We start from the raw sequence: 10,526 nt of genomic DNA, 5'->3' as shown, positions 1-10,526 counted from the left end.
AAGAGGAAAAGTAAAGAGCGGGAGGTGGGAGAAGGAACTTAGAACTGAGGAAGGATCTGAAGGATGAAAAAAAGGGAAGGAATATAGACATGTGCATTTTGGGTGCTTTAGTTGACGTTATCCATGAGACAGAATGGCTGGTGCAGTTACGGTGTCAGGGGTAAAGTCCGTAAAGTAAAGGGGTAAAGTAAAGCCCGGACCGTAGACTTTATACATTATTTGGAGGGATGATACAGTTGACACATTTGGAAGATTTGATACAACTTTTTGGGGGAAGATTATATTTATTTGGAAGACTTGACACATTTGGAAGATTTGATACTTTTTTTGGAAGATACAGTTAACACATTTGAAAGATTTGATACATTTTTGGGGGAAGATTTGATAGATTTGGAAGATTTGATACTTTTTTTGGAAGATACAGTTAACACATTTGAAAGATTTGATACACTTTTTTGGAAGATTTGATAGATTTGGAAGACTTGATACTTTTTTTGGAAGATACAGTTAACATATTTGAAAGATTTGATACATTTTTGGGGGAAGATTTGAAACATTTGGACGATTTAATACTTCTTTTGGAAGATACAGTTAACACTTTTGAAAGATTTGATACATTTTTTTGGAAGATTTGATAGATTTGGAAGATTTGATACTTTTTTTGGAAGATACAGTTAACACATTTGAAAGATTTGATACATTTGTAAGATTTGATACTTCTTTTTGGAAGATACAGATAACACATTTAAACGAAGTGATACATTTTTTTGGAAGATTATATACATTTGAAAGATTTGATACGTATTTTTTTGGAAGACACAGTTGATACATTTTGGAAGATACAATTGATACATATTTTTTGATAGGTACGGTGTGAGTTGTAGTAATGTAGTTTCTTGGTGAACGCATTCCCTTATGAGGTATATTATGAGGTTTTGATTATATTCACGCACGTAAGCGAGGGGAGCCATGCACATAACGCATAGGGAGATTAAAAAAAAAACGGGAGAGGGATGAGGGGAGTGATGGAAAGTATGGAGGTAAAGATAGATAAGGAAGGAGAGGAGTTGAGAGAAGGAAGTTAGATCGAAGGAAGGGTTTGGAAGGATGAAAGAAAGAGTGACACAGTGCCCTAGATTACATTGAAACCGTGACACATTTACTGTATTGCAGCACTAATAATATTTACGTACATATTTTAGTCTATATTACATTTATGACTTTTATCACTGTTTTACACTATTATATTTTTGATTTAAAAAAATATAGAACACACACACACACACACACACACACACACACACACACACACACACACACACACACACACACACACCTGTATCTCTCTCACAGAGCTCTACAAACTATGTAAAATTCTTGACTATTTGAACTCTTAAGTGAGCACATCTTGACCCACTCTCCTTCGCTGAAATCTCCATTTTGGGAGATTTTAATGTTCACCACCAGCCTTGGTTTTCATCCTTTCACTGACCAGCCTGGTGAACAAGCCTACAGCTTTGCTCTTCAACGACCTAGAGCAGTTGGTTCAGCACCCTACACGTATTCCCTGACCGTCCTGGAGACAGGCCCAACATACTAGATCTCTTCCTTACCTCTAACACTTCTGCTTACTCTCTCAAACTGTTCTTTCCGTTGGGCTCCTCCGATCACAACCCTATTTATGTATCCTGTCCTATCACTCCTGTACATCCTCGGGACCCACCAAAGAGGCGATGCTTCGGGCAATTTGTTTCAGCTCGGTGGGATGACCTGAGGATGTACTTTCCGATTTCTCGTGGAATGGTTACTGCATCCAGGAGAGGGACCTCTGTGTGTGCCCATCGCTTCACAGAGGTGATTGTCTTGAAATGGAGGCATACATTCCACGTACTTTCATTACTCCTCTTGCTAAAAAGCCTTGGTTTAATCACGCTCGTTATCGTGCTATCAAAGATAGAGTGGCAGCTCATAAAGGGTACCAGAATCTTCGCACTCCTGCTAACCATGATTTTTACATTTCTGCCCGAAATCGTGCCAAATTGATTATCCGACTTACCAAAAACTCCTTCATTAATAGAAAATGTCAAAACCTTGCTTTTTCTAATTCTTCCAGAGACTTCTGTCACTTAGCCAAAAATATCTCCTCCAATTTCACTTCTTCCTCTCCTCCTCTTCTAACCCAGACGGCAGCACTGCCGTCTCATCTGTCTCTAAGGCTGAACTCTTCACTCAAACTTTCTGTAACAACTCCAGTCTGGACGATTCTGGGCATATTCCTCCTACTCATCCCCTTTCTGACTCCTTCATGCCTGTTATTAAGATTTTCATAATGTTGTTCTCATGCACCTCTGGCCTCAACTCTCAGAAGGCTTATGGACCTAATGGAGTGCCTCCTTAGCTGCTCTGGTGAAACTTTCTATGTTGAGCTAGGTATATCGAAAGCCTTCGATAGAGTCTGGCACAAATCTTTGCATTCTAAACTGCCCTCTTTCGGATTATATCACTCTCTCTGTTCCTTTATTTCCAGTTTCCTTTCCTGCCGTTCTATCTCTGCCGTGGTAGACGGTCACTGTTCTTCCCCTAAGCCTATCAACAGTGGTGTTCCACAGGGCTCTGTCCTATCACCCACTATATTTCTGTTATTCATCAATGATCTTCTTTCCATAACAAACTGGCCTTTCCACTCATACACTGATGACTCCACTCTGCATTATTCAACTTCTTTCAACAGAAGACCCTCTCAACAGGAATTACATGACTCCAGGCTAGAGGCTGCAGAACGCTTAACTGGAAATATATCACCAAACATTATCTGAAAACACATCACAAAACATTACTGGAAACATATCACACAACATTACCTTGAAACATATCACACGACATTACCTGGTAACACATCACACAACATTACCTGAAAACATATCACACAACATTACCTGGAAACATATCACATGACATTACCTGGAAACATATCACAAAACATTACCTGGAAACATATCACACAACATTACCTGGAAACAAATCACATTACATTACCTGGAAACATATTATACGACATTACCTGGAAAGGAAACATATCACACAACATTACCTGCAAACATATCACACAACATTACCTGGAAACATATTATACGACATTACCTGGAAACATATCACGCAACATTACCTGGAAATATATCACACAACATTACCTGGAAACATATCACACGACATTACCTGGAAACATATCACAGACATTACCTGAAACACATCACAACATTACCTGAAACATATCACACAACATTACCTGAAACATATCACACAACATTACCTGAAACATATCACACGACATTACCTGGAAACATATCACACGACATTACCTGGAAACATATCACATGACATTACCTGAAACATATCACACAACATTACCAAGAAACATATCAAAACAACATTTCCTGGAAACATATCACCCAACATTACATCGAAACATATCACACAACATTACCTGGAAACATATCACACAACATTACCTGAAACATATCACAAACATTACCTGAAACATATCACATAATATTACCTGGAAACATATCACACGACATTACCTGAAACATATCACACAACATTACCTGGAAACATATCACGCAACATTACCTGAAACATATCACACAACATTACCTGGAAACATATCACACAACATTACCTGAAACATATCACAACATTACCTGGAAACATATCACGCAACATTACCTGGAAACATATCACACGACATTACCTGGAAACATATCACGCAACATTACCTGGAAACATATCACGCAACATTACCTGGAAACATATCACACGACATTACCTGGAAACATATCACACAACATTACCTGGAAACATATCACGCAACATTACCTGGAAACATATCACACAACATTACCTGGAAACATATCATATAATATTACCTGGAAACATATCATATAATATTACCTGGAAACATATCATACGACCTTACCTGGAAACATATCACATGACATTACCTGGAAACATATCACACAACATTACCTGGAAACATATCACACGACATTACCTGGAAACATATCACACGACATTACCTGGAAACATATCACACAAAATTACCTGGAAACATATCACACAACATTACCTGGAAACATATAAAAAAACATTACCTGGAAACATATCACACAACATTACCTGGAAACATATCACGCAACATTACCTGGAAACATATCACACAACATTACCTGGAAACATATCACACAACATTACCTGGAAACATATCACACAACATTACCTGGAAACATATCACACAACATTACCTGGAAACATATCACACAACAGTTCGTGGAAACATATCACACAACATTACCTGGAAACATATCACACAACATTACCTGGAAACATATCACACAACATTACCTGGAAACATATCACACAACAGTTCGTGGAAACATATCACACAACATTACCTGGAAACATATCACACAACATTACCTGGAAACATATCACACAACATTACCTGGAAACATATCACACAACATTACCTGGAAACATATCACACAACATTACCTGGAAACATATCACACAACATTACGTGGAAACATATCACACAACATTACCTGGAAACATATCACACAACATTACCTGGAAACATATCACACAACATTACCTGGAAACATATCACACAACATTACGTGGAAACATAGCACACAACATTACCTGGAAAAAAATATATCACACAACATTACCTGGAAAGAAAACATATCACACAACATTACCTGGAAAGAAAACTAATTACACAACATTATCTGGAAACATATCACATTTCATGGAAACATCTCACGACATTACCTGGAAACATATCACACAGCATTACCTGGAAACATATCACACGCCATTACCTGGAAAGACAACATATCACACGACATTACCTGGAAAGGAAAAAGATCACATGTCATTATCTGGAAAAATATCACATGACATTACCTGGACGGGAAACATATCACCCAACATTATTTTGGATACATACCACGCAACATAATCTGGAAAGGAAACATATCACACGACATTACCTGGAAACATATCACACGACATTACCTGGAAACATATCACACGATATTACCTGGAAAAATATCACCAAACATTATCTGGAAACATATCACACGACATTACCTGGAAACATATCACACGACATTACCTGGAAACATATCACACGACATTACCTGGAAACATATCACACAACATTACCTGGAAACATATCACACGACATTACCTGGAAACATATCACACAACATTACCTGGAAACATATCACACGACATTACATGGAAACATATCACACAACATTACCTGGAAACATATCACACGACATTACATGGAAACATATCACACAACATTACCTTGAAACATCACACAACATTACCTGGAAACATATCACACGACATTACCTGGAAACATATCACACGACATTACCTGGAAACATATCACACTACATTACCTGGAAACATATCACACGACATTACCTGGAAACATATCACACGACATTACCTGGAAACATATCACACGACATTACCTGGAAACATATCACACGACATTACCTGGAAACATATCACACAACATTACCTTGAAACATCACATAACATTACTTGGAAACATATCACACGACATTACCTGGAAACATATCACACGACATTACCTGGAAACATATCACACGACATTACCTGGAAACATATCACACAACATTACCTGGAAACATATCACACAACATTACCTGGAAACATATCACACGACATTACCTGAAACATATCACAACATTACCTGAAACATATCACACGACATTACCTGAAACATATCACAACATTACCTGGAAACAAATCACACAACATTACCTGAAACATATCACACAACATTACCTGAAACATATCACACAACATTACCTGGAAACATATCACACGACATTACCTGAAACATATCACACAACATTACTCTGAAACATATCACACAACATTACCTGGAAACATATCACACAACATTACCTGGAAACATATCACACGACATTACCTGATAACATATCACACAACATTACCTGGAAACATATCACACAACATTACCTGGAAACATATCACACGACATTACCTGGAAACATATCACACAACATTACCTGGAAACATATCACACAACATTACCTGGAAACATATCACACAACATTACCTGATAACATATCACACGACATTACCTGACACATATCACACAACATTACCTGGAAACACATCACACTACATTACCTGGAGAAAAATCACACAAAATTACCTGAAACATATCACACGACATTACCTGGAAACATATCACACAACATTACCTGGAAAAATATCACACAACATTACCTGAAACATATCACACGACATTACTTTGAAACATATCACACGACATTACCTGGAGACAAATCACACAACATTACCTGGAAACACATCACACGACATTACCTGGAAACATATCACACAACATTACCTGGAAACATATCACACAACATTACCTGGAAACATATCACACAACATTACCTGAAACACATCACACGACATTACCTGGAAACATATCACACAACATTACCTGAAACATATCACATGACATTACCTGAAACATATCACACAACATTACCTGGAAAGATATCACACAACATTACCTGGAAACATATCACACAACATTACCTGAAACAAATCACACGAACATTACCTGAAACATATCACAAAATATTACCTGGAAACATATCACTTAACATTACTAGGAAACATATCACACAACATTACCTGGAAACATATCACACGACATTACTCTGAAACATATCACACGACATTACCTGGAAAAATATCACAATACATTACATGGAAACATATCACACAACATTACATGGAAACATATCACACGACATTACCTTGAAACATATCACACGACATTACCTGGAAACATATCACACAACATTACCTGGAAACATATCACATTATTTGGAAACACACTACATTACCTGGAAACATATCACAAACCATTACCTGGAAACATATCACTTAACATTACCAGGAAACACATCACACAACATTACCTGAAACATATCACACGACAAAACCTGGAAACATATCACACAACATTACCTGGAAACATATCACAGCATTACTTGAAACACACTACATTACCTGGAAACATATCACACGACATTACCTGTAAATATATCACTTAACATTACCAGGAAACATATCACAACATTACCTGGAAACATATCACACGACATTACCTGGAAACATATCACAGCATTACTTGGAAACATACTCATTACTCTGGAAACATATCACACGATATTACCTGGAACATATCACACAACATTACCTGGAAACATATAACACAAAATTAACTGGAAACAAATCAAACGAAATTACCTGAAACATATCACAGCATTACTTGAAACATATCACACTACATTACCTGAAACATATCACACAGCATTACCTGGAAACATATCACACAACATTACCTGAAACATATCACACAACATTCCCTTGAAACATATCACACAACATTACCTGGAAACATATAACACAACATTACCTGGAAACATATCACACGACATTACCTTGAACATATCACAGCATTACTTGGAAACATATCACACGACATTACCTGGAAACATATCACACGACATTACCTGAAACATATAACACAACATAACATGGAAACTTATCACACGACACACACACACACACACACACACACACACACACACACACACACACACACACACACACACACACACAGACAAACACACGGCATTTGTTTTGCATGTTCTAATCTAATAGACCGTTCCATTTCGCAAGGACTTTTGAGTTGGTATGTGAGAGAAATTACTGTCTCCGTTCTTTCTGTTCTCAAGTCGTTCAGGACTTATACTCACTGGCCGATGACTCTTTGTTTTGTTTTGATGGAACTTAAAGCTAACCAAGCTTACTGGAGTCATTTCCAGGTTGCGCAATGCGTGAACGAAACTTTCTTTAAAACTGTATGATTTTACAAATTTACTCCTCGTCAGGTAAACTATCGCTCCTTTTTGACGCAAAGAAATGTTATCACTAACTTTAACCTTCGCATTTGTATTGATTTTTTTTTTGTGTGTATTTTGTATTTGGTTTCGTTTTTTCATATATCTTAATCCTAATCTTTGTATTTGATTTAGAGTTTTTTTCTTTATCATTTTGTATTTTGTATGTTTTTTTCTTTTTTCTACATACATTCTTCAGTGGCCTTACCCATAGCTGCCACGTCCCTCCTGCTCACCTCTTTCAAAGTCATCCTCGCCTTCATCCTCCTTACTGAACAGGACCATGGTGGTGGGCGGGCGGGTCCGGAGGGGCGGCAACAACCCCCACCCCTGAACTGCCCTCACCACCTCCACCACCTCCCCCACCTCTCCCGGCCCACTTCCACCCGGTCCACCTCCTCAAATCCATCCCTTCAATTTCCTGGCAGGCAGCTCGATGGATGCCAAAGGCCCACCCCAACTGCCCTCCTCCACCGCCTCCATCACCTCCCTCCGATCCACGTCCCCAAACTCATCCTCGCCTTCACTCTCCTCCTCACCCCGAGGGTGGTTGACGGCGGGTCAAGAGGGGGACTAGGGCCCCATTCCTGAACTGCCAACCCACTGCCTCCACCACCACAACCACCTCCCTCAGTTCCACTTCTTCAAAGTCATCCTCTTCACCCACAGGGTCAAGATCAAGACCAGGGTCATCGTCAGGCTGTCATCATCAGGGCTGTCATCCAGGGCTGTCATCGCCAGGGTTGTCATCGCCAGCTGTCATCGCCAGGGCTGTCATCGCCAGGGCTGTCATCGCCAGGGCTGTCATCGCCAGGGCTGTCATCGCCAGGCTGTCATCGCCAGGTTGTCATCGCCAGGCTGTCATCGTTAGGGTTGTCTTTGTCGGGGGCGCTGGGCCCCGAGATGAAGCTCAGGGTAGCGAGCAGCAACCCTGCAAGACCCACCACCAGTAGGCGAGGGTGTCCAGGCATCGGGGGTGTCCAGGGCCAGTCCGTGCAGCAGGGCTGTGCCTGCAGGTCGTTACACGCGAGGGCGCCTCGCGCGAGATCGTCACTATAGGTGACGTGAATGGCGAGCCACGTCCTGCGCAGGGAATCATGTCCGTGCGTCAGAGGAGGACGAGCACGGCACAGCGCGACAATGCCCCGCAGGAGGTCACTGGCCCTGCTGATGGTAGGCGTAGGCCAGGTGGCACGGGCCGGCCAGCAGCAGGAGCAGCAGGCCGGCCACACACTTGTACGCGCAACGCATAACAGCCTTCGTAGGCGTTGGCAAGGCGTTGATAAACGCGACTTTATTCCTTCGGTCGTTCCGTGTTTGGAGTTATTGTACCTCTGCTGATACTCTTCACCCTCAGTGCCAAGATCACCGTCAGGTCATCGTCAGGTTGTCGTCGTCGGGGCTGTAGTCATCAGGGGCGCTCGGCCCTGAGATGAAGCTCGCCAGGGTAGCGAGCAGCAGCCCCTGTAGGACCCACCAACAGTAGGCGAGGGTGTAGGGCGTCGGGGGGCCGGCCCAGGGCGTGCAGCAGGGGCTGTGCCTGCAGGTCGTATAGCACAGCGAGGGCCTTCGCACGAGATCGTCACTATAGGTGACGTGAATGGCGAGCCACGCCCACCGCATTTAGGAACCCCGGATGGCCGGAGGAGGCGAGGGTGGCACGGCGAGCACGGAGCACAGCGCGGCAATGCCCGCAGGGAGGTCACCTGGCCTTTGCTGGTGGTAGGCTAGGCCACGTGGCCGGCCAGCAGCAGAGCAGCAGCAGGCCGGCCACACACTTGTACGGGCGGCGCATAATAGCCTTGCGTTGGCAAGGCGTTGATAAGCGCGACATAATGACTTCCATGGCTCCGTGTTTGTTGTTATCTTGTTTCTGAAGGAACACTTCACTATGTGAGTTATCTTCGAGAGGTAATTCAACCGTTACGTGCATGTTGCTGTTAATGCACCTTGCTGTCCATCCTCCACCGCCACCACCACCTCCCTCACTTCCACTTCTTCAAAGTCACCCACAGGGCGAGGATCACGGTCAGGGTCATCGCCAGGGTTGGCATCGTCAGGCTCATCGCCAGGGTTGTCATCGTTAGGGTTGTCTTTGTCGGGGCGCTGGGCCCCCAGATGTAGCTCGCTAGGGTGGCGAGCAGTAACCCTGCAGACCCACCACCAGCAGGCGAGGGTGTCCAGGGCATCGGGGTGTCCAGGCCCAGTCCGCAGCAGGGCTGTGCCTGCAGGTCGTTTAGCACGCGGAGGGCGCTCGCGAAATCGTCACTATAGGTGACGTGAACGGCGAGCCACGCCCTGCGCAGGGAATCATGTCCGTCGTCAGGAGGAGGACGAGCACGGAGCACAGCGCGACAATGCCCGCAGGAAGTCACTGGCCCTGCTGATGGTAGTAGGCGTGTAGTAGGCCGGTGGAACGTGGCCGGCCAGCAGCAGGAGCAGCAGCAGGCCGGTTACACACTTGTA

The sequence above is a fragment of the Eriocheir sinensis genome, chromosome 20 (genome assembly GCF_024679095.1).
Source record: "Eriocheir sinensis breed Jianghai 21 chromosome 20, ASM2467909v1, whole genome shotgun sequence".
NCBI classification, from domain to species: Eukaryota; Metazoa; Arthropoda; class Malacostraca; order Decapoda; family Varunidae; genus Eriocheir; species Eriocheir sinensis.
Note: the sequence above shows the minus strand (reverse complement) of the source record.